The sequence below is a fragment of the Ranitomeya imitator genome, chromosome 7 (assembly GCF_032444005.1).
Source record: "Ranitomeya imitator isolate aRanImi1 chromosome 7, aRanImi1.pri, whole genome shotgun sequence".
In the NCBI taxonomy this organism is placed as follows: Eukaryota; Metazoa; Chordata; class Amphibia; order Anura; family Dendrobatidae; genus Ranitomeya; species Ranitomeya imitator.
This window is the reverse complement of record NC_091288.1, coordinates 143969284-143993916: the sequence shown is the minus strand read 5'-3', so window position 1 is coordinate 143993916 and position 24633 is coordinate 143969284. Positions and strand designations below refer to the sequence as shown.

The 24633-nt window shown below is 48.6% G+C and overlaps 1 protein-coding gene across 1 annotated transcript in view; it reads right to left on the bottom strand.

The window, feature by feature from the left end:
• The window catches only part of HECW2 (HECT, C2 and WW domain containing E3 ubiquitin protein ligase 2), a 378118-nt gene extending 354266 nt beyond the window's left edge, over nt 1-23852 (bottom strand). Inside the window, exon 1 of the mRNA XM_069733887.1 lies at nt 23715-23852. The gene's annotated coding sequence lies outside the window, so the exon portion shown is untranslated. The remainder of the gene's footprint in view (nt 1-23714) is intronic.
• Nucleotides 23853-24633: the final 781 nt, after the last annotated feature.

The following is a 24633-nucleotide window of genomic DNA, read 5'->3' as shown; positions in this document are numbered from 1 at the left end:
AAAGAGGTGAAGATTGCTGCACACCGATGTGAATTTTTTTTTTCTGTACCAGAAAAAAATAGGCAATGCTGAGTTCAAACAGCTGTACTAAAACTCGCGCCAGTCACGTCTGCAAAATAGAGACGTGACCGGCTTCATGCGCTTGTCCGCAGACTGGACGAGTGCAGCACCTGCCCGCTACTTCCATGCTCAGTTTGGTCCATGAATCTGAGCAAAGTAGTGCATGCTATTATCGGCCATGTGCGTTGGCTAATTGGCTATAATGGATGTATCTGCTCTCTATGGACGGTCTGTGGTGCGCACAGACAGCACACGTCCATATAATACGCTGCTCTGAACGAGTCTTCAGACATTTTTTACCTCATTAGACAATTTTGAAAAGTGTAAAAAAAAGAAGGAATGGAGGAAAAAATGTAAATGTGCCATTTTTAAATAGTGTGCACCATTATTTTGGCTCAAAATTCTGGTTCAAGGTAAGCCAACCAAAAGGTGGAGTCTGACACATCTAGCAAGATGTGCGCCCATTTACCACATAGTATTTATCACTGTGAAACATTTGGTTCTGCTCGTCTTGTCTACATGGCCGGCGTTAGGGGCAGGCAAACTATGATTTTGCCTAGGGTGCCCATTATGGGGCCCATAAGTCAGGTGCGCCCGCTGCCAGTGCCAACACCGCACGCCCCCTTCCTGCATCGCGCATTCAATTGTATCAGCATTATAGATGCCGTAGATGACGATACAGTTGATATTAATGATTGAGGAGCATCAGATGACTCTCCCATCATTCCCCCTCTGCTTCTGACGCAGCGGGCGCGATGACGTCACATCATCATGTGCCACACTGTGCCAAGCAGTGGAGCTGTTGAGTAGACGCGTGCAGAGACCAGAGCAGTGAGAGAACGGGAGAGTATTTATTATTAAATCAGTGAGTACATGGTGGCCATAATACTGGAGTGATGTGCCATGTGAATTATACCATTTGAGGCTGCATTATACTATATTGCAGGCGGCACGGTGGCGCAGTGGTTAGCACTGCAGCCTTGCAGCGCTGGAGTCCTGGGTTCGAACCCCACCAAGGACAACATCTGCAAAGAGTTTGTATGTTCTCTCCGTGTTTGCGTGGGTTTCCTCCGGGCACTCCGGTTTCCTCCCACATTCCAAAGACATACTGATAGGGAATTTAGATTGTGAGCCCCCTCGGGGACAGTGATGATAATGTGTGCAAACTGTAAAGCGCTGCGGAATATGTTAGCGCTATATAAAAATAAAGATTATTATTATTATTATATTGAGGACTATTGGGTGCATTATACTATACAGAGGCCTATGGGAAGTGTACTATACTATATGGAGGACTATGAGAAGTGTATTATACCATATGGAGGTCTATGGGGCACATTATACTATGTGGAGAACTATAGGGCACATTATACTATATGGAGGACTATGGAGTGTGCATTATACTATATGGAGGACTATGGGGTGTACATTATACTATGTGGAGGACTATGGGGTGTACATTATACTAAATTAGCAAAATGCTGCCTATTCATTAATTGGAATGTTTATGCTGGAACAGAAGTCATTGATCTAAGAGGCACATCGCCCGATGGAAACTGCAGACAGGGACGCCAATTTCTTGACTTGCATATGGGGCCCGATGAGCAGAGGGGGCCCGCATCGGGCCCCATCTCTTCTACTCATTGGGCCCCAGGGGCAGGATTCTGCCGATGCAGAAAATGAACCTGCGTCCATGATGCAGGTTCAGTTAAACTCTACTGCAGTGCGGGCCCGCATGTTAACAGGTAAAAGCCGCCAGCCAATCGGAGGCTGGCAGCTGAAGTCAGCGCGCACGTCGCCGGGGTATGACGTCATTGTCAATCACCGGCGAGTTTGCGCTTGAAATGCCTGGAGGGAACATCACCGAAGGAATACGGCCAGGTTAAGAGACAGTTTTTTTTTTGTTTTTTTTTTTATAAAGCGGCAAGAGCGGGGCAGAATGGAGACACGGGGGCAGGATTAAAACACATGGGGCAGAATGGGAGACACGGGGGCAAGATTAAAACACATGGGGCAGGATGGGAGACACATGGGGCAGGATGGGAGACACATGGGGCAGGATGGGAGACATGGGGCAGGATGGGAGACATGGGGCAGGATGGGAGACATGGGGCAGAATGGGAGACACGGGAGCAAGACTAAAACACATGGGGCAGGATGGGAGACACAGGGGGCAGGATGGGAGACACAGGGGGCAGGATGGGAGACACAGGGGGCAGGATGGGAGACACAGGGGGCAGGATGGGAGACACAGGGGGCAGGATGGGAGACGACTGATCTATTAGTAATCTTTCTGTGTCCATTACTGTTCCGCAGCCAATGTAAAAAATCAAACGACTTCAACATTGTTGATCACGCTCGTTTAGCGGCCTGAACTCAGTGCATGTAAATACAACAGAAATGTTTCTGTGTAATGGTGCAATATGTTTAAACTTTTGCCCAGGGCCCCACTTTGTCTAAAACTGCCCTGCTTGTGCACTTTTATTCTGTCTCAGGCCTCCTTCACATGTTCGTGTTTCCAGTATGTGTAGTATCCATTCTTTTCACGGATACCTCATGTACCCATTATAAATCTTTGGTGCTAGTCACATGTCTGTTTTTGACAGACCGTGTGTCCTAACGCAGACGGAGACATGTCTGTTTTTTTTTCCCCCCGGCAGCACGAATGACAAAGGCCAATAAAAGTCTATGGGTCTGTGAAAAACACATACGGTACCTCACACAGATGACATCCACGTGGTGTATGTGTGTAACACTGCAATGTATAGGAAAAGCTTTGTAATTTATTTCTTTATCCATACTGGAAAAACACTGCTAAAACAGGGACACATAGGTAACACGCTGGTGACACACTGACATATAACACTAATGACACTGGTACCAATGTTTCATTTGAATCAGAATAGGATTGGAATTTCGCTGGGAAAAAGACGACGTTGATTGGTAAACAGAGATGGGAGAACCCGAACAGTAAAGTTCAGCGTACCGAACACCTACTGTTCGCGCACTAACACAGAACACACACTTCACCAGGACGTTCGTGTTACTGTTTGGGTTCGGCCCTCCCCAAACACCGGGTGTTTGTCGCAGCGTCAAAACGATGCATGCGGTGGCATCCGAAAACATTCGAATGGCCCACGTACCCAATGTGAAAGATGGGTACGAAGGATGCATGCCGACGTAGGCAGAGCTGAATGGAAAAGGTGCGGCAGTGGGCAGGGCTTCACAGAGGAACTGCGCAGCTCTGCCCAACGCAAATGTGAAACTGGCCTCAGTCAGCTGGGGGAAGCTGAGCAGAGTGGGTTGTGTTGGAGCTGAAGAGACAAGCCAGTATATGAGAGGAGGCTGCACAGACCATAGGCACCACACTGGTGCAATAGTCATTTTAGAGAGGTAAATAGACAGCTCACTGTATGTCTGGCACTTGGTAAGAGAACCTCGCTCCCTGGAGCAGGGCGTATGGTGAGACAGAAATAGAAAGGAATGCTCTCCAGTGTAGATAAGTAAAACTTCACATCTATTCCGTACTTGTTTAAAAAGAAGACATGTTGGTAACACAAAAGAAGTCCCAGGGGCTGCAAGACCGAAGTGTTAGCTGGGTTCCCATTGCGTTATGGGACCGCGTTAAACGGACAGCGTTGCACGGCGAAATTAACGCCGTGCAACGCGTCCGTTAACGCGCCCATTCACGCTAATGGGAATGCGCTACAGTAGCGCATGCCATGATCGGCACGCGCTAGCGACGCGCCGGAGATTCCTGGCGCGCCGCGGACCCCGCTGCTCGGGGATCTGCGAGAGCGGGGACGTTACCGCGACCCCGACCGCAGCCCCATATAAAACATTGCGTTAGCGCAATCCGCTAGCGCTAGCGCTAAACGGATTGCACTAACGCAATGTGACCCTAGCCGGTAGTCTTATGGTCTGTCGCATTATTCTGAGATAAAGACTTAAATGCTTTCTTTAGAGGTTACAAGAAAGATATATATCTTGGTATCATGTTAGCCAGTAGATAGAAAAATATTTAGAACTAGATGGCAGCCCGATTCTAAAGAATCGGGAGTCTAGAATCCATATATACTTTATTTATTCAAATGTAAGAATAATACAATTAATAAATAATAGTAAGAAAGAACAAAAATAATAGGCAGTATATGGAGAAAACACCAAAGAAAAGTTCAAAATTGGTGTGAAAATGTCACTGAACCACTTCACAACTAAATATATATAGTTTTGGTAAATGGTATTATCATTTTTTTGACGAAATTCGGCAGGAGCTTGAAGAGCAACGTCACTGGGCCCGCCTCCACGCAGTAGAAACTTGCTGTGAGGTAAAAATTCAAAAATCACACCAAAATGGCGGGCGGAGTGTGTCACAGTACGGCACGTTTCTGATTGGTCGCTCGCAGCAGGCGGCAACCAATCAGACACTGGACACTGTTGACGTCACATATCTCCGGACATTAGCTCCGGACATTAGCTCCGGACATTAGCTCCGGACATTAGCTCCGGACATTAGCTCCAGACATTAGCTCCAGACATTAGCTCCGGACATTAGCTCCGGACATTAGCTCCGGACATTAGCTCCGGATATTAGCTCCGGACATTAGCTCCAGACATTAGCTCCGGACAAAGCCACGGAAGTTGGCACAAATTGCAGGAAGTAGTATTCTAGGCAATTAATCTCCGGACATTAGCTCCGGACAAAGCCACGGAAGTTGGCACAAATTGCAGGAAGTAGTATTCTAGGCAATTATATATTAGACTAGATGGCAGCCCGATTCTAAAGAATCGGGAGTCTAGAATCCATATATACTTTATTTATTCAAATGTAAGAATAATACAATTAATAAATAATAGTAAGAAAGAACAAAAAATGGCTGCACTTACCAGCTCTTGACAATTCTTGTTATTTAAGAAATTGCTGGGCAATAATGGACAATGTCCTTATGTGGCAAATAATAGAGCAATATACCCAATGTGGCAAAGAAGAGGTTAATAAACGGCAGTCTCTCAGTATAACAGTCAGTGAATAATAGGCAGTATATGGAGAAAACACCAAACAAAAGTTCAAAATTGGTGTGAAAATGTCACTGAACCACTTCACAACTAAATATATATAGTTTTGGTAAATGGTATTATCATTTTTTTGATGAAATTTGGCAGGAGCTTGAGGAGCAACGTCACTGGGCCCGCCTCCACGCAGTAGAAACTTGCTGTGAGGTAAAAATTCAAAAATCACACCAAAATGGCGGGCGGAGTGTGTCACAGTACGGCACGTTTCTGATTGGTCGCTCGCAGCAGGCGGCAACCAATCAGACACTGGACACTGTTGACGTCACTTATCTCCGGACATTATCTCCGGACATTATCTCCGGACATTAGCTCCGGACATTAGCTCCGGACAGGAAGTTGGCACAAATATCAGGAAGTAGTATTCTAGGCAATTATATATTAGATAGAGAGTCCTCAGTGACTGATACCTTTTAATGGCTAACTGAAAAGATGTTAACAAATGGCAGCTTTCGAGACTACTCAGGCCTCTTCATCAGGCATAGACTAGGTAATACAAAATCTGTTGTTATGTGACTCTTCAGATTTTGTATTAGTCTCTGCCTGATGAAGAGACCTGAGTAGTCCCGAAAGCTTGCAATGTGTTACCATCGTTTCAGTTGGCCATTAAAAATGTATCAACCACTGAGGACTCAATTCTAAATATTTTTCAATAGAGGTTAACAGCTGTATCACTGTGTAATCAAGGATAGAATGCAGTTTACCTGTGTTGCCTATTAGTACCAAGTGTACAAGAAGGCAAGAGTGGATATATAAAAACATCACAACATTCAAGCTCTAGTTTGTAATTTAAAAATCCAATAGGATTCGCTGTGTAGCATTTTCCTTCTTATGTCCCCTCCTCTAGGCGACTTAAACATTTCTATGCCTATAACTAAACTGCTGGTATCACCTCTATGCATGTGTGAACAGTGTCTTGAGACCGCAGAAGGAATGACTGCTGTGGCACAAGTCTTCTGAAGCGTGTTTTTAGGGGTCCTGACGTGCATACAACATGTTGGAGCTTGCACAAAGTGCTTTCTACTAGCTATACCACACCGATAGTACTGCCGTTAATAAAACTTTTTATGGGGAATTCTTGTCTGGTCACATTAGAGGAAATAGTGGTGGTTTTGCTAACATGACTTATGTCAGCCATGTATTACCCATTGATATATTATTTAGAAATAAGCTGGGTGACAGTATACCTCCTAGTGTGGGACGTTTTTTTGCTACAAAACATATATCAGGATTCTTTATAATATTTGCAAGTTTGTCATCTTGATATAAAATATGAATGTGGTTTTTTATTATATCTATGATTTAATGATATTGGGGACTAAAGGTAGAGGAGAAAGTGTCATTAATTTTATTTGTTGAGTGATCTAATAAGGTAATTCTATCAGTTTGTCTGACAATGGATTTGGCGCTGTGTAAAGATCAATGTGAGTACCCTCTACACCTCAGTCTATTCACCATGTTGGACTCCCTCTCATGTGATAGAAGAAGAGCAATTTCTTTATGTTCAGATTAATTCCCTAGTGGGTATATTATTGATAACATGCTCGTCATGACAGGAATGTGCCTTTAAAATGGAACTGGTATCGGTGGTATTTTTGTAAGGGAGAATGATAATGGATTGTGTCTGTGCCTGTTCAATGAAAGTGACATCCAAGTAGTTAGTTTTAGCATTGGACAAAAGATAAGTGAATGTGAGATTACAATCGTTATTGTTGATGTATGAGGCAGATTTGTCAGCTTCTACTTCCGTGCCCCTCCATACCATGATTACCATGATTGTCGTCAATGTAGCGGCCATAACAAGTTATAAGAGGTTTGAAAGCATTGGACTCATTGAAAATAAAATTTCTCTTCCCAATCTGCTACAGTAATACTGGCCAAAGAACGAGAGCATTTTCCACCAATACAGACTCCCTGTTTGTGAAGAAAAAATTCTGCATCAAAAGAAAAATAATTATGAGTTAATAAGAAGGAAACCGCATCTAGAATGAATTCTTGAATTTAAATTTTATATGAACTGTATTTGTGGAGGAAATATGAAAGGCCGCAGAGACTCTAAAGGATAGCCGAGACCCCAGGTAACATGATTCGGGTTGTTTGGTTTTTTTCCGACCCCAGTATTGCGATAATTTTATTTATTTATTTTTTTAAAAAAGGCTGATTTCCCATTAAATTTCTCTCTCCTACGATGTGATTGCACATCAGAGAAGAGAGAATTGGGGTCTCCCGATTCCACCCTGATACCTCTGGTGTCCCTGGACCTTCCTGCATCCCCCGTGAGTCCCCCTGATCCCCTCCCCAGTTCCTCCGGTGTCTCTGCATCTCCCTGTGAAGCCCCCCAGCAGGCGGCGTCTTCTTCCGGGAAGAAAATGGCGGGCGCATGTGCAATGCGCCCGTCAAGATCTGCTGGCCAGCACCCGGCAACAATAGAAAATTTTTCTTATTGGTTCATTATGATCACTGTGATAGGGTCAATCACAGTGATCAAAATAAAAAGAATAGTAAATCAAACCCTCCTTAATCACCCCCTTAGTTATGTAAAAATAATAAAATACATTTTTTTATTTTCATTAGAGTTAGGATTGGGCTAAAGTTAGGGTTGGGCTAAAGTTAGGGTTGGGGCTAGGTTTATGGTTGGCCTAAATTTAGGGTTGGGATTAGGGTTAGGCTTGTGGTTAGGGTTGGGATTAGGGGTGTGTTGGGGTTAGGGTTGTAGTTAGGGTTATGGTTGAGAATAGGGCTGTGTTAGGGTTGGAGTTAGGATTAGGGGGTGCCACTGTTTAGGAACATAAGGGGGTCTCCAAACGTGACATGGCGCCACCATTGATTCCAGCCAATTTTGCATTCAAAAAGTCAAACGGTGCTCCCTCCCTTCTGAGCCCTGCCATGCGCCCAAACAGTGGTTTACCCCCACATACTTGGTATTGGTGTACTCAGGAAAAATTGCACAACAAATTCTATGGTCCATTTTCTCCTGATACCCTTGCGAAAATAAAAAAAAAATTGGTTCCAAAGTAATTTTTTTGTGAAAAAAGTTAAAATGTTCATTTTTTCCTTCCACATTGCATTAGTTCTCGTGAAGCACCTGAAGGGTTAATAAACTTCCTGAATGTGGTTTTGCACACCTTGAGGGGTGCAGTTTTTAGAATGGTGTCACTTTTGAGTATGGTATTTTCTGTTATATTGCCCCCCCCCCCACCAAACTCACTTCAAATGTGAGGTGGTCCCTAAAAAAAAAAAAATAATGGTTTTGTAAATTTTGTTGGAAAAATGAGAAATCGCCAATTGCAAAATTTTCCAAATTTTGGCCAATTTCCTTTTTTTTTTTTTATAAATAAACACAAGTCATTTATAGGAATCTTTACCACAAACATGAAGTACAATATGTCACGAAAAACAATCTCAGAATCAGTAGGGTACGTTGAGGCGTTCCAGAGCTATAACTTCATAAAGTGACAGTGGTCAGAATTGCAAAAATTGTCTCGGTCATTAAGCACCAAATTGGCTCTGTCACTAAGGGGTTAAATGTTATTCCGCTTCCAGATCTCACAGCAGTTAGATTCACCAAGTGGTCAAAGGCAAAATGTGGACTGGGTTCATTCATTGTGGATTCAGGAGCAGATGCCTCTGATGTCTATGTCAGGAATGTCCTCTGGTTTCTCAAAATGGGATTGGAGTGTCAGGTTTCTGGCCAGTTTGTTTTTACAAGAAGGGTTTTGAAAATGTCAAATTTTTTTGTTGGACAAAACCTGAGACCCTTAGATAGCAGGGACACCTGTGCTGCAGACAGAGTGTAGGCATTTTGTTTGGCCAGACTGGGCCTACCTCAGCCGTGTACAAGTAGCCAGGGTCTATTTTGTTTAGTTAGCGCCTGGACAAGGCTAGGGATTTTGTATTTATGGTTTTGTTTTCAGCACTGTGCAATTCATAGAAATAAACGTCCCACTCGGGATAAACTGGGATAAACTGGCGAGACAGCAGACGTGTAAACCTCCAGTGTTATTTTTAACACCAGTAAATAGTTTATTGGCGCTGGACAACCCCTTTAAAGGGAAGGTGCCACCAGTTTTCTTGTATTTTGTTTTTTTGTGAAATTAAGCTTAAAATAGTAATTAAAATGTATTAATGCAATGTTTGCACTGTTTGCAAACATTTCTATATGAAAAATATTATATATTTTTCTACAAATATACATATTTACCACTAGGGGGAGCATTTTCCGTTTTAGACCTCAAGCAGCTATAGTAAGATTTAGCAGCTCTGCCCCAGGGATATTAGACCACCCAAAAGGGGAGGGAAATGGTGATGTCAGAAGTTACTGCCCCAACAGTAAGAATGAAGAGCAGCATCACAGGGCAGCACCATTTTGTGTGTGACTGTCCTGTGACCTGCTATCACCAGCAGTTACTGCATCAGAGTGACAGCTATGCATGTATGCATGTAGCATGTGTGTATGTAGCATGCATGTATGTAGCACGTATGTATGCAGTATGTATGGAGTATTTTTTTTTTTTTTTCATTCAACACATTAGCCGGATGATGGGACTATTACTGTCCCATAATTGGCTAATGTGTCAATCACTGTCATTGTAGCAGGCATCGTCCGATGGGACTTGAAGTCCCATCGGACGATGCTTGCACACACGCACAGAGCCCCCCCCCCACGCCGCACAGAGACCCCCCCACGCCGCACAGAGACCCCCCCATGCCGCACAGAGACCCCCCCCCATGCCGCAGAGACCCCCCCATGCCGCACAGAGACCCCCCCATGCCGCACAGAGACCCCCCCCACGCCGCACAGAGACCCCCCCACGCCACAGAGACCCCCCCACGCCGCACAGAGACCCCCCCCACGCCGCAGAGACCCCCCCCACGCCGCACAGAGACCCCCCCCACGCCGCACAGAGACCCCTCCACGCCGCACAGAGACCCCCCCACGCCGCACAGAGACCCCCCCACACCGCACAGAGAGAGAGAGCGACACAGGGGGAGAGTGCAGTTTACCGGAGATCACTGGGACTGTGTGCAAGTGGGGAGGCGGAGACAGAGCAGAGGGAAGCACACAGGGCAGCGTGTGAGAGCAGAGGATGTCTGCCCAGAACCTGCAGTGCCTGGAGTACAGAGGAGCAGTCAGGGCTTCTGTCCTGCGATAGAGAGTAAGGCTACGTTCAGACTAGCGTTGTGCGCCGCTGCGTCGGGGACGCAACGCACAACGCACGCAAAAACGCAGCAAAACGCACGCAAAAACGCTGCGTTTTGCGACGCGTGCGTCGTTTTTTGCCAAAAATCGGACGCAAGAAAAATGCAACTTGTTGCGTTTTCTTGGTCCGACGCTTGCGGCAAAAAAGACGCATTTGTCGCAAAACGCAACAAACAAAAACGCATGCGTCCCCCATGTTAAACATAGGGGCGCATGACGCGTGCGTCGCCGCTGCGTCGCCCGACGCTAACCCGACGCACACTAGCACAACGCTAGTCTGAATGTAGCCTAAGTGGAGCTCAACAAATAGCACTGGACTATAATAAAATGGTAGCTAGTCACACCTACAGCAGTGAGTTGTGCAGCCCACAGAGGCGTGCCCAGCTCACTGCTAATGCTGCTGCAATGTTACAGATAGGGTCCGAGCCGGTCTATTATCTCCTATGTCCATGGGGTGCCGTAATCTGACACTGATAGTGCCCTGCTACTGCTGCAAAACCAAGATGTCAGCCCCCAGTGCATTCTTTCTACTCATATAACACACGGAATCTGTTTTACATGCATTCAAATCTGGGTTATAACAGCATGTTATGCTACATTACATTGATTAATTAATGAACTACAAACGCGGTACCTTCCCTTTAACCCCTTCATGACCCAGCCTATTTTGACCTTAAAGACCTTGCCGTTTTTTGCAATTCTGACCAGTGTCCCTTCATGAGGTAATAACTCAGGAACGCTTCAATGGATCCTAGCGGTTCTGAGATTGTTTTTTTCGTGACATATTGGGCTTCATGTTAGTAGTAAATTTAGGTCAATAAATTCTGTGTTTATTTGTAATAAAAACGGAAATTTGGCGAAAATTTTGAAAATTTCGCAATTTTCACATTTTGAATTTTTATTCTGTTAAACCAGAGAGTTATGTGACACAAAATAGTTAATAAATAACATTTCCCACACGTCTACTTTACATCAGCACAATTTTGGAAACAAAATTTTTTTTTGCTAGGAAGTTATAAGGGTTAAAATTTGACCAGCGATTTCTCATTTTTACAACGAAATTTACAAAACCATTTTTTTTAGGGACCACCTCACATTTGAAGTCAGTTTGAGGGGTCTATATGGCTGAAAATACCCAAAAGTGACACCATTCTAAAAACTGCACCCCTCAAGGTGCACAAAACCACATTCAAGAAGTTTATTAACCCTTCAGGTGCTTCACAGCAGCAGAAGCAACATGGAAGGAAAAAATGAACATTTAACTTTTTAGTCACAAAAATGATTTTTCAGCAACAATTTTTTTATTTTCCCAATGGTAAAAGGAGAAACTGAACCACGTAAGTTGTTGTCCAATTTGTCCTGAGTACGCTGATACCTCATATGTGGGGGTAAACCACTGTTTGGGCGCACGGCGGGGCTTGGAAGGGAAGGAGCGCCATTTGACTTTTTGAATGAAAAATTGGCTGCACTCTTTAGCGGACACCATGTCACATTTGGAGAGCCCCCGTGTGCCTAAAAATTGGAGCACCCCCACAAGTGACCCCATTTTGGAAACTAGACGCCCCAAGGAACTTATCTAGATGCATAGTGAGCCCTTTAAACCCCCAGATTCTTCACAAATTGATCCGTAAAAATGAAAAAGTACTTTTTTTTCACAAAAAAAGTTTTTTAGCCTCAATTTTTTCATTTTCACATGGACAACAGGATAAAATGGATCCTAAAATTTGTTTGGCAATTTCTCCTGAGTACACCGATACTTCACATGTGGGGGTAAACCACTGTTTGGGCACATGGTAAGGCTCGGAAGGGAAGGAGCGCCATTTGACTTTTTGAATGAAAAATTGGCTGCACTCTTTAGCGGACACCATGTCACATTTGGAGAGCCCCCGTGTGCCTAAAAATTGGAGCACCCCCACAAGTGACCCCATTTTGGAAACTAGACGCCCCAAGGAACTTATCTAGATGCATAGTGAGCCCTTTAAACCCCCAGATTCTTCACAAATTGATCCGTAAAAATGAAAAAGTACTTTTTTTTCACAAAAAAAGTTTTTTAGCCTCAATTTTTTCATTTTCACATGGACAACAGGATAAAATGGATCCTAAAATTTGTTTGGCAATTTCTCCTGAGTACACCGATACTTCACATGTGGGGGTAAACCACTGTTTGGGCACATGGTAAGGCTCGGAAGGGAAGGAGCGCTATTTGACTTTTTGAATGAAAAATTATCTCCATCGTTAGCGGACACCATGCCGCGCTTGGAGAGACCCTAAGTGCTTAAACATTGGAGCTCCCCCACAAGTGACCCCATTTTGGAAACTGGACCCCCCAAGGAACTTATCTAGATGCCTAGTGAGCACTTTAAACCCTCAGGTGCTTCACAAATTGATCCGTAAAAATGAAAAAGTACTTTTTTTTCACAAAAAATTTATTTTCGCCTCAATTTTTTCATTTTCACATGGGCAACAGGATAAAATGGATCCTAAAATTTGTTGAGCAATTTCTCCCGAGTATGCCGATACCTCATATGTGGGGGTAAACCACTGTTTGGGCACACGGCAGGGCTCGGAAGGGAAGGCGCGCCTTTTAACTTTTTGAATGGAAAATTAGCTCCAATTGTTAGCGGACACCATGTCGCATTTGGAGAGCCCCTGTGTGCCTATGCAATGGAGCTCCCCCACAAGTGACCCCATTTTGGAAACTAGACCCCCCAAGGAACTTACCTAGATGCATACTGAGCACTTTAAACCCCCAGGTGCTTCACAGAAGTTTATAATGCAGAGCCATGAAAATAAAAAATAATTTTTCTTTTCTCAAAAATGATTTTTTAGCCTGGAATTTCCTATTTTGCCAATGGTAATAGGAGAAATTGGACCACAAATGTTGTTGTCCAGTTTGTCCTGAGTATGCAGATACCCCATATGTGGGGGTAAACCACTGTTTGGGCGCACGGCAGGGCTCAGAAGGGAAGGCACGCCATTTGGCTTTTTAAATGGAAAATTATCTCCAATCATTAGCGGACACCATGTCGCGTTTGGAGAGCCCCTGTGTGCCTAAACATTGGAGATCCCCCACAAATTACCCCATTTTGGAAACTAGACCCCCAAAGGAACTAATCTAGATGTGTAGTGAGCACTTTGAACCCTCAAGTGCTTCACAGAAGTTTATAACGCAGAGCCATGAAAATAAAATAAAAAAATTATTTTCTCAAAAATGAATTTTAGCCCGCAATTTTTTATTTTCCCAAGGGTAACAGGAGAAATTTGACCCCAAAAGTTGTTGTCCAGTTTCTCCTGAGTACGCTGATACCCCATGTGTGGGGGTAAACCACTGTTTGGGCACACGTGGGGGCTCAGAAGGGAAGTAGTGACTTTTGAAATGCAGACTTTGATGGAATGGTCTGCGGGCGTCACGTTGCGTTTGCAGAGCCCCTGGTGTGCCTAAACAGTAGAAACCCCCCACAAGTGACCCCATTTTGGAAACTAGACCCCCAAAGGAACTTATCTAGATGTGTGGTGAGCACTTTCAACCCCCAAGTGCTTTACAGAAGTTTATAACGCAGAGCCGTGAAAATAATAAATTCGTTTTCTTTCCTCAAAAATAATTTTTTAGCCCAGAATTTTTTATTTTCCCAAGGGTTACAGGAGAAATTGGACCACAAAAGTTGTTGTCCAGTTTCTCCTGAGTACGCTGATACCCCATGTGTGGGGGTAAACCACTGTTTGGGCACACGTGGGGGCTCAGAAGGGAAGTAGTGACTTTTGAAATGCAGACTTTGATGGAATGGTCTGCGGGCGTCACGTTGCGTTTGCAGAGCCCCTGGTGTGCCTAAACAGTAGAAACCCCCCACAAGTGACCCCATTTTGGAAACTAGACCCCCCAAGGAACTTATCTAGATATGTGGTGAGCACTTTGAACCCCCAAGTGCTTCACAGACGTTTACAACGCAGAGCCGTGAAAATAAAAAATCATTTTTCTTTCCTCAAAAATGATGTTTTAGCAAGCAATTTTTTATTTTCTCAAGGGTAACAGGAGAAATTGGACCCCAGTAATTGTTGCGCAGTTTGTCCTGAGTATGCTGGTACCCCATATGTGGGGTAAACCACTGTTTGGGCACACGTCGGGGTTCGGAAGTGAGGGAGCACCATTTGAATTTTTGAATACAAGATTGGCTGGAATCAATGGTGGCGCCATGTTGCGTTTGGAGACCCCCTGAAGTGCCTAAACAGTGGAAACCCCTCAATTCTACCTCCAACACTAACCCCCCCACACCCCTAACCCTAATCCCAACTGTAGCCATAACCCTAATCACAACCCTAACCCCAACACACCCCTAACCACAACCCTAACCCCAACACACCCCTAACCCTAACCACAACCCTAATTCCAACCCAACCCTAAGGCTATGTGCCAACGTTGCGGATTCGTATGAGATTTTTCAGCACCATTTTTTAAAAATCCGCGGGTAAAAGGCACTACGTTTTACCTGCGGATTTTCCGCGGATTTCCAGTGTTTTTTGTGCGGATTTCACCTGCGGATTCCTATTGAGGAACAGGTGTAAAACGCCGCGGAATCCGCACAAAGAATTGGCATGCTGCGGAAAATACAACGCAGCGTTCCCGCGCGGTATTTTCCGCACCATGGGCACAGCGGATTTGGTTTTCCATATGTTTACATGGTACTGTAAACCTGATGGAACACTGCTGCGAATCCGCAGCCAAATCCGCACCGTGTGCACATGGCCTAATTCTAAAGGTATGTGCACACGCTGCAGAAAATGCTGCGGATCCGCAGCAGTTTCCCATGAGTTTACAGTTCAATGTGAACCTATGGGAACCAAAAATCGCTGTACACATGCTGCGGAAAAACTGCACGGAAACGCAGCGGTTTACATTCCGCAGCATGTCACTTCTTTCTGCGGATTCCGCAGCGGTTTTACAACTGCTCCAATAGAAAATCGCAGTTGTAAAACCGCAGTGAAATGCGCAGAAAAACCGCGGTAAATCCACCATAAATCCGCAGCGGTTTAGCACTGTGGATTTTTCAAATCCGCTGCGGAAAAATCCGCATAGGACCAGAATATGTGTGCACATACCGAAACCCTAACCCTAGCCCTAACCCTACCCCTAACCCTAACCCTACCCCTAACCCTAACCCTAGTTCTTACCCCAACCTTAGTGAAAAAAAAAAAAATTATTTATTTTTTTATTGTTCCTATCTATGGGGGTGACAAAGGGGTCATTTACTATTTTTTTTATTTTGATCACTGAGATATAACCTATCTCAGTGATCAAAATTCACTCTGGAACGAATCTGCCGGCCGGCAGATTCGGCGGGCGCACTGCACATGCGCCCGCCATTTTGGAAGATGGCGGCGCCCAGGAAAGAAGACGGACGGACCTCGGGCGGCCAGGTAAGTATAAGGGGGGGGGAGATCAGGGCACGGGGGGGGCGTCGGAGCACGGGGGGGGTGGATCGGAGCATGGGGGGGGGGTGGATCAGAACACGGGAGGGAGGATTGGAGCACGGGGGAGGATTGGAGCACGGGGTGAGGGATCGCTGTGCGGGGGGGGTGGATCGGAGCACGGGGGGGGGGTCGCTGTGTGCGGGGGGGGGACCGGAGTGCGGGGGGGTTTGATTGGAGCGCGGGGGGTGTGATTGGTGCACGGGGGAAGCGGACAGGAGGACGGGGGAGCGGAGCACAGGACCGAGGGGAGCGGACCACAGATCGGGGGGCTGGGGGGGCGATCGGAGGGGTGGGGTGGGTGCACATAAGTGTTTCCAGCCATGGCCGATGATATTGCAGCATCGGCCATGGCTGGATTGTAATATTTCACCAGTTTTTTAGGTGAAATATTACAAATCGCTCTGATTGGCAGTTTCACTTTCAACAGCCAATCAGAGCGATCGTAGCCACGAGGGGGTGAAGCCACCCCCCCTGGGCTAAACTACCACTCCCCCTGTCCCTGCAGATCGGGTGAAATGGGAGTTAACCCTTTCACCCGGCCTGCAGGGACGCGATCTTTCCATGACGCATATGCTGCGTCATGGGTCGGAATGGCACCGACTTTCATGACGCAGCGTATGCGTCAAAGGTCGGGAAGGGGTTAATGACTCTGCCCCACTAAGTCCATAGATCAAAGATTTCAAGTTCTGGTGTTTTAAGTGTGAGGACTTCTACAAAGTCACAAGAATCTAGTGCCTGTGTGAACGCTGCTGCCTTCTGATGAGCAGGAATCCCTTCAATACCTACTGATAAGAAAATGGCATCTTTTATGTGAGTGCTGCTTTAATTTTGTACACACAAAGGTTAAACCTGCCCTAATCACGTGAGACTGGCACCAGTGCACCACCTATGTCTAGTACACAGCCCTACCATGATTGCATCTGAACAGTCTATTAAAGCCCTGAACATGCAGGGATGGAAAAGGATAAAGGATCACATGCTGCACACAGAGGACTAAATGGCCTAGTTTAGTAGCTGTGCCATGTCCTAAATTAGTCTGCACTACACAAATATTGTCCTATCTCCAAACTGACAGAATTATGAGTCCATCACATCTGCACACCTACAAAGCGATCAAACCGTGTCTAATGTATCTACTACCCAGTAACAAGCAATGACTAATGTAGATACTACAGTGTCAGATCTCGTACACTCCTACAAAAAGGATCAAGCCATGTCTAATGTATAAACTACCCAGTGTATGAGATCTATACACACTGTGACAATGTCACTGGTAAAGTGCTGGAGGGGGGATATGCTTCACTATGCCTAATGGCATCTGTGATATAAAACCCAGAGTATTTTCATCCAGCACACTAAGTGTTGTGAGGGTTAAGCTAAGTTGCATAACGGGTTGGCTTTTATGTGGACATCCATAGAGTGGGTGGGAGGATGTCAACCATATATCCACCTGCAGAACCTGCACCACCGTGTGCTGACAGGACCTGTGTGATGTCACAATCATCTGATCAGTCACATGATGGAGGAGTCACATGTTGTGGGGCTTAAGTAGCTGGCCTCCAAAAGCAGCAGTGCTTAGTGTCTGGAAAGAAAGGACTCGGGAAAGTGTTTGTGCCCTTGTGGTTTGTTAAAGGACCTGAACTGTGGACATTGCTAACAGTGAGAGGGCTGATCCCCCCCAGGAGAAGGACTGTTTTGTGGTTTTGCCTAGAGGGCCATGTTTATTTTTCCCAGCTTGGTTTATGCTGTCTTTAATAAACCAAGCACGCTGTTAAAGAGACAGTGTTCCGTTTCTACCTCTGTGTCCACCAGAGTGAGCCGCTCTACCTCAACACCTACAAAAGGAACAAGCCATGTCTAATGCAGGGGCGAACATTCTGCTGTTGCAGCTGCACCGGGCCCGGAGGTGGTGGGGGCTCCTGCAGGGAGGCTAATAATGAGGGCAATCTGGCCTGTGTCTCTGACACTAAAGCAACATCTCAAGACATCAGCCAGGAGGTTAAAACTTGTGCGGAAATGGGTTATACAAATGGACAATGATCTGAAGCATACTGCCAAAATGGTAACAAAGTGGCTAAAGGATAACAAAGTCCATGTTTTGAAGTGGCCATCACAAAGCCCTGATCTCAATCCTATTGAAAATGTATGGGCAAAGCTGAAAAGGCGACCTACAAACCTGGATCAGTTACACCAGTTTTGCCAGGAGGAATGCACCCAAATTCTGACCAACTATTGTGAGAAGCTTGTGGAAGGAGATCCCAAACGCTTGACCCAAGTCATTCAGTCTAAGGCCGGTTTCACACGTCAGTGTCTCCGGTACGTGAGGTGACAGTTTCCTAAAGTACCGGAGCCACTGACACACGATTAAAATACTCACCCGGCTCCCTCCCCCGCTGTGATTAAAATACTCACCCGGCTCCCTCGCAGAGTCCTGTCCTGGCTGCACCTTGTACTGTATGAGCGGTCACGTGGGGCCGCTCATTTACAGTAATGAATATGCGGCTCCACCCCTATGGGAGGTGGAGCCGCATATTCATGACTGTAATCGGCGGCCCCACGTGACCGCTCATACAGTACAAGGCAACAATACAGTACATACAGCAACAATAAGCTACTGGTGCTAAAACAATCATTGTAAGCAAAGAAAACCACTGAGCTTTATAAGAGGAATCACTGAAATTGCGTTTTAACCCCTGCAGCATGCTGTCTTCAGATTACATGGCAAAAACCTGCTGACAGATTCCCTTGAAGTATCTTCCTAGCAGAAACGTTATTTCTATTAGCAGCGTCTTTGAAAGCTTAAACATATGAACAGGAAATTGCTTTCCCAGACACATGAATAGGATCATGCTTTTGACTTTTTGGGGACACTTTTCTGCCCTTTTGTTAGCACGCCCGCTGGAAAACTGGTGGGAAAAGACGCGCCTTGAATATACCCTAAAATGTTAAATCAATTTGTGCCAAAAAAATGGCCTGCATGCCTTGTATCAGATGAGTGACGTGTTTATACTCTTTTAGCTCCACACATTAAGGCTGTGTTCACACGTTGCGGTTTTTTTCGCGGTTTTTCCCGATAAAAACGATATAAAACCGCAAAAAAAAACGCATACAATAAGCATCCCATCATTTAGAATTAATTCCGCATGTTTTGTGCACGATGCGTTTTTTTCCGCGAAAAAAACGCATCGCGGCAAAAAACGCAGCATGTTCATTAATTTTCCCTTTTTTTTTTGCGGATTTCCCACTCCAAAATGCATTGGGAAGTGTCCGGAAAAAAACGCGGCAAAAACACGTCAAAACCGCGGCAAAATCGCGGCAAAACCGCGGCAAAAACGCATGCCGTTTTCTTGCGGATTTCTTGCAGAAAATGTCCGGAATTCTCAGGAATTTTCTGCAAGAAATCCTGAACGTGTGCACATAGCCTTACAGTTCTAAAAAGTGTCTAGAAAGGACGTCAGATCGTGTGTCATCAGAAGAACACCCATCACCGCGGGTGAGCCAATCACAGACCTCTGCAGTCATTTTACTGAAGCAGAGAAGCCTCCCAAGCAGCCCACTCTGCTGACCAGTAAACCACTTGTGTTATTCTGAACACATCAGTGCCACCAGTAAATTGTTTATCGGGGCTGAACAACCCGTTTAATGACTCTGCCCCCCTAAGTCCATAGAACAAAGATTCTAATTTCTTGATTTTTAAGTTAGGACTTTTCTAGAAAACCAATCAGTCATTAAGTTGGGTGTTAAAGGAAACCAGCGAACCCAGACGACACCTATGAAGCCACATGGAGAACAGAAAAACTTTAATGTTGTCCTTGGTGGCAACATAAACTCAATCCGCCGGCTCTAGATTCACACTGCTGACATATCGTTCTGCCAATATTATAGACTATATCCGGATGGGTGACATGTGAGCAATGACACTCTGCACATGAAGTGATGTCGCGGGGTCGGCACATGGCAGCGGCGCTCCAGGCGCAACAGTGGGCAGTGCTGACAAGCAATAACAGTCTGCCCAGTCTCTTCTGTATGTAGGATTTTTGTGAGTTCTTTTCTTAGCCTCCATCCAATCCTGATGATGGAATGGGTAACTCTGCATCAGTAGGATGGTATAGCAGCGCTCCATCCCAAGAATAGGACTGGGGGTCTCCATCCCAAGAACAAGACTGGGGGTCTCCATCCCGAGAACAAGGCCGAGGAGCTCTGCTACCTGAACACGGGTCGAGGGGGATTCTGCTACCTGACCATGGGGCCGGGGGGATTCTGCTATCTGACCACGGGGTGGGGGGGAGGACTCTGCTACCTGACCACGGGGCTGGGGGGGACTCTGCTACCTTACCATGGGGCCAGAGGGGAGGGGGGGATTCTGCTACCTGACAACAGGGCTAGAGGGGGTTCTGCTACCTGACCACGGGGCTGGGGGGGACTCTGCTACCTGACCAGGGGGGAGGATTCTGCTACCTGACTACGGGGCTAGAGGGGGTTCTGCTACCTGACCACGGGGCTGGGGGGGGCTCTGCTACATGACCACGGGGCGGGGAGACTCTGCTACCAGACCACGGTGCGGGGGGGGATTCTTCTACCTGACCATCGGGCGGGGGGGATTCTGCTACTTGACCATGGGGGGGGGGGGATTCTGCTACCTGACCACGGGGTGGGGGGGGGTTCTGCTACCTGACCACGGAGCTAGGGGAGTTCTGCTACCTGACCACGGAGCTGGGGGAATTCTGCTACCTGATCATGGGGTGGGGGGGGGGGATTCTGCTACCTGACCAAGGGGGGTGGGGGGGGGGTGTTGATTCTGCTACCTGACCATGGGGCGGGGGGGGGGGGGATTCTACTACCTGACCATGGGGGGGGGGGGGGATTCTGCTACCTGACCATGGGGGGGGGATTCTGCTACCTGACCATGGGGCGGGGGGGATTCTGCTACCTAACCACGGGGTGGGGGGGGGGATTCTGCTACCTGACCATGGGGGGGGGGGATTCTGCTACCTGACCATGGGGGGGGGATTCTGCTACCTGACCATGGGGGGGGGATTCTGCTACCTGACCACGGAGCTGGGGGGATTCTGCTACCTGATCATGGGGTGGGGGGGGATTCTGCTACCTGACCATGGGGCGGTGGGGGGGTTGATTCTGCTACCTGACCATGGGGCGGGGGGGGGGGTTGATTCTGCTACCTGACCATGGGGCGGGGGGGGGGGGATTCTACTACCTGACCATGGGGGGGGATTCTGCTACCTGACCATGGGGCGGGGGGGATTCTGCTACCTAACCACGGGGTGGGGGGGGATTCTGCTACCTGACCACGGGGTGGGGGATTCTGCTACCTGACCATGGGGCGGGGGGGGGGGATTCTGCTACCTGACCATGGGGCGGGGGGGGGGGATTCTGCTACCTGACCACGGGGTGGGGGGGGGGGATTCTGCTACCTGACCACGGGGTGGGGGATTCTGCTACCTGACCATGGGGCGGGGGGGGGGGGATTCTGCTACCTGACCATGGGGCGGGGGGGATTCTGCTACCTGATCATGGGGTGGGGGGGGATTCTGCTACCTGATCATGGGGTGGGGGGGGATTCTGCTACCTGATCATGGGGTGGGGGGGGGATTCTGCTACCTGATCATGGGGTGGGTGGGGATTCTGCTACCTGATCATGGGGTGGGGGGGGATTCTGCTACCTGATCATGGGGTGGGGGGGGATTCTGCTACCTGATCATGGGGTGGGGGGGGATTCTGCTACCTGATCATGGGGTGGGGGGGGGATTCTGCTACCTGATCATGGGGTGGGGGGGGATTCTGCTACCTGACCATGGGGCGGGGGGGGGGATTTTGCTACCTGACCACGGGGGGGGGGGGGGATTCTGCTACCTGACCACGGGGTGGGTGGGGGGGATTCTGCTAGCTGACCATGGGGCGGGGGGGGGATTCTGCTGCCTGACCATGGGGTGGGGGGGATTCTGCTACCTGACCATGGGGAGGGGGGGGGATTCTGCTACCTGACCACGGGGTGGGGAGGGATTCTACTGACCACGGGGTGGGGGGGATTCTGCTACCTGACCACGGGAATCCTAATGCACCACAGAGAAACTACAGTCAAAGTCCCAAAACGTATAAAATATAAGCCTTTATTAGATATATATAAAAACACAAAATAACCATACACATGGACAGGTATGTGAAGTAAAAAAGGGGGGGAAAGAATGAGACCAACTGTATCATAAATGCCTACCTGACCACGGGGTGGGGGATTCTGCTACCTGACCATGGGGTGGGGGGGTAATTCTGCTACCTGACCATGGGGCGGGGGGGGGGGATTCTACTACCTGACCATGGGGGGGAGATTCTGCTACCTGACCATGGGGGGGGATTCTGCTACCTGACCATGGGGCCGGGGGGATTCTGCTACCTAACCACGGGGTGGGGGTGGGGATTCTGCTACCTGACCATGGGGGGGGGGGAGGGGATTCTGCTACCTGACCATGGGGGGGGATTCTGCTACCTGACCACGGAGCTGGGGGGATTCTGCTACCTGATCATGGGGTGGGGGGGGATTCTGCTACCTGACCATGGGGTGGTGGGGGGGGGTTGATTCTGCTACCTGACCATGGGGCGGGGGGGGGGGGGTTGATTCTGCTACCTGACCATGGGGCGGGGGGGGGGGATTCTACTACCTGACCATGGGGGGGGGGATTCTGCTACCTGACCATGGGGCGGGGGGGATTCTGCTACCTAACCACGGGGTGGGGGGGGATTCTGCTACCTGACCACGGGGTGGGGGATTCTGCTACCTGACCATGGGGCGGGGGGGGGGATTCTGCTACCTGACCACGGGGTGGGGGGGGATTCTGCTACCTGACCACGGGGTGGGGGATTCTGCTACCTGACCATGGGGCGGGGGGGGGGGATTCTGCTACCTGACCATGGGGCGGGGGGGATTCTGCTACCTGATCATGGGGTGGGGGGGGATTCTGCTACCTGATCATGGGGTGGGGGGGGATTCTGCTACCTGATCATGGGGTGGGGGGGGGATTCTGCTACCTGATCATGGGGTGGGTGGGGATTCTGCTACCTGATCATGGGGTGGGGGGGGATTCTGCTACCTGATCATGGGGTGGGGGGGGATTCTGCTACCTGATCATGGGGTGGGGGGGGATTCTGCTACCTGATCATGGGGTGGGAGGGGGGGATACTGCTACCTAATCATGGGGTGGGGGAGGATTCTGCTACCTGACCATGGGGCGGGGGGGGGGGATTTTGCTACCTGACCATGGGGCGGGGGGGGGATTCTGCTACCTGACCATGGGGCGGGAGGGGGGGGGATTCTGCTACCTGACCATGGGGCGGGGGGGGGGGGGGATTCTGCTACCTGACCATGGGGCGGGAGGGGGGGGGGATTCTGCTACCTGACCATGGGGCGGGGGGGGGGGTTCTGCTACCTGACCATGGGGCGGGGGGGGGGGGGGGTTCTGCTACCTGAGGACGGTCTACAATGACAGAATAAGCAGTGAATGAGCTTGGGCCGACCACATGTCTGGTCAGGAGACAGTGATGGGGAAGCCCTTCCCACCCTCGCTCTGGCATCACCTCTTACCATCACGTGTGTCATGTCACTGGGGTATTCCCCATACAATGCCCATTAACCATTGCCTGCCCGGTGCCCCATCATTACTGTGCGCTGGGGAGCAGATGGTGGAATCCCTGTCGCACATTTTCTAGCTTTCTGCAGGATGAGAAGATGGAAACCGTCAGGGCTGAGCCGTCTCCACTGACATGTGCAGATTGTCCTGTCCAGACCGCGGCCAGTCACAGCCCGTGATGTACGGCAGTGTGCGGCGCATGAGAAGGAGATGCCGGAGAATAAGGAGCGCGCTGATAAATAATGCATGCAACCACCGGGAGAGCTGCGGCCACGTACCTAGCGCTGCACGGCCATAGTCAGCCCCGGCAGATGTGCCCGGACCGCGGCTCCTCCACACACAAGGCCCCTCAGGTACCGCTCTGCCCCGATCCCCGCGGCTGCATCCTGAGCTGTGTGACAGGATTCTGTGCACTGTCAACTGCTGCTCGCAGGACCATGTAAGGAGCGATGTGATTGGCCGCTGGCATCGTCTTCTACATTGGCCGACATCTCCGCAGCTGTCATTGGCTGAGGCGCAGTGTAGTGTGCACAGAGTACAACAGCAGGAATCATCACTACTACGTGCTGGACCATCTCACAGCGGAGTCTCCGGTGGCAACATACGGGGGAAACAGTACTGATCATCCTCAGCTAAGCTGGCTCCTCCTCTGTGTCATTACCCAGGCTCCTCCTCTGTGTACATTACCCAGGCTCCTCCTCTGTGTACATTACCAAGGCTCCTCTTCTGTGTACATCATCCAGGCTCCTCTTCTGTGTACATTACTCAGGCTCCTCCTCTGTGTACATTACCCAGGCTCCTCCTCTGTGTAAATTACACGCTCCACCTCTGTGTACATTACACAGGCTCCTCAGCTGCTGGGGGGGACTCTGCTACCTGACCACGGGGTCGGGGGGACTCTGCTACCTGACCACGGGGTCGGGGGAACTCTGCTACCTGACCACAGGGTCGGGGGACTCTGCTACCTGACCACAGGGTCGGGGGACTCTGCTACCTGACCACAGGGTCGGGGGACTCTGCTACCTGACCACGGGGTCGGGGGAACTCTGCTACCTGACAACGGGGTCGGGGGGACTCTGCTACCTGACCACAGGGTCGGGGGACTCTGCTACCTGACCACGGGGTCGGGGGACTCTGCTACCTGACCACGGGGTCGGGGGACTCTGCTACCTGACCACGGGGTCGGGGGACTCTGCT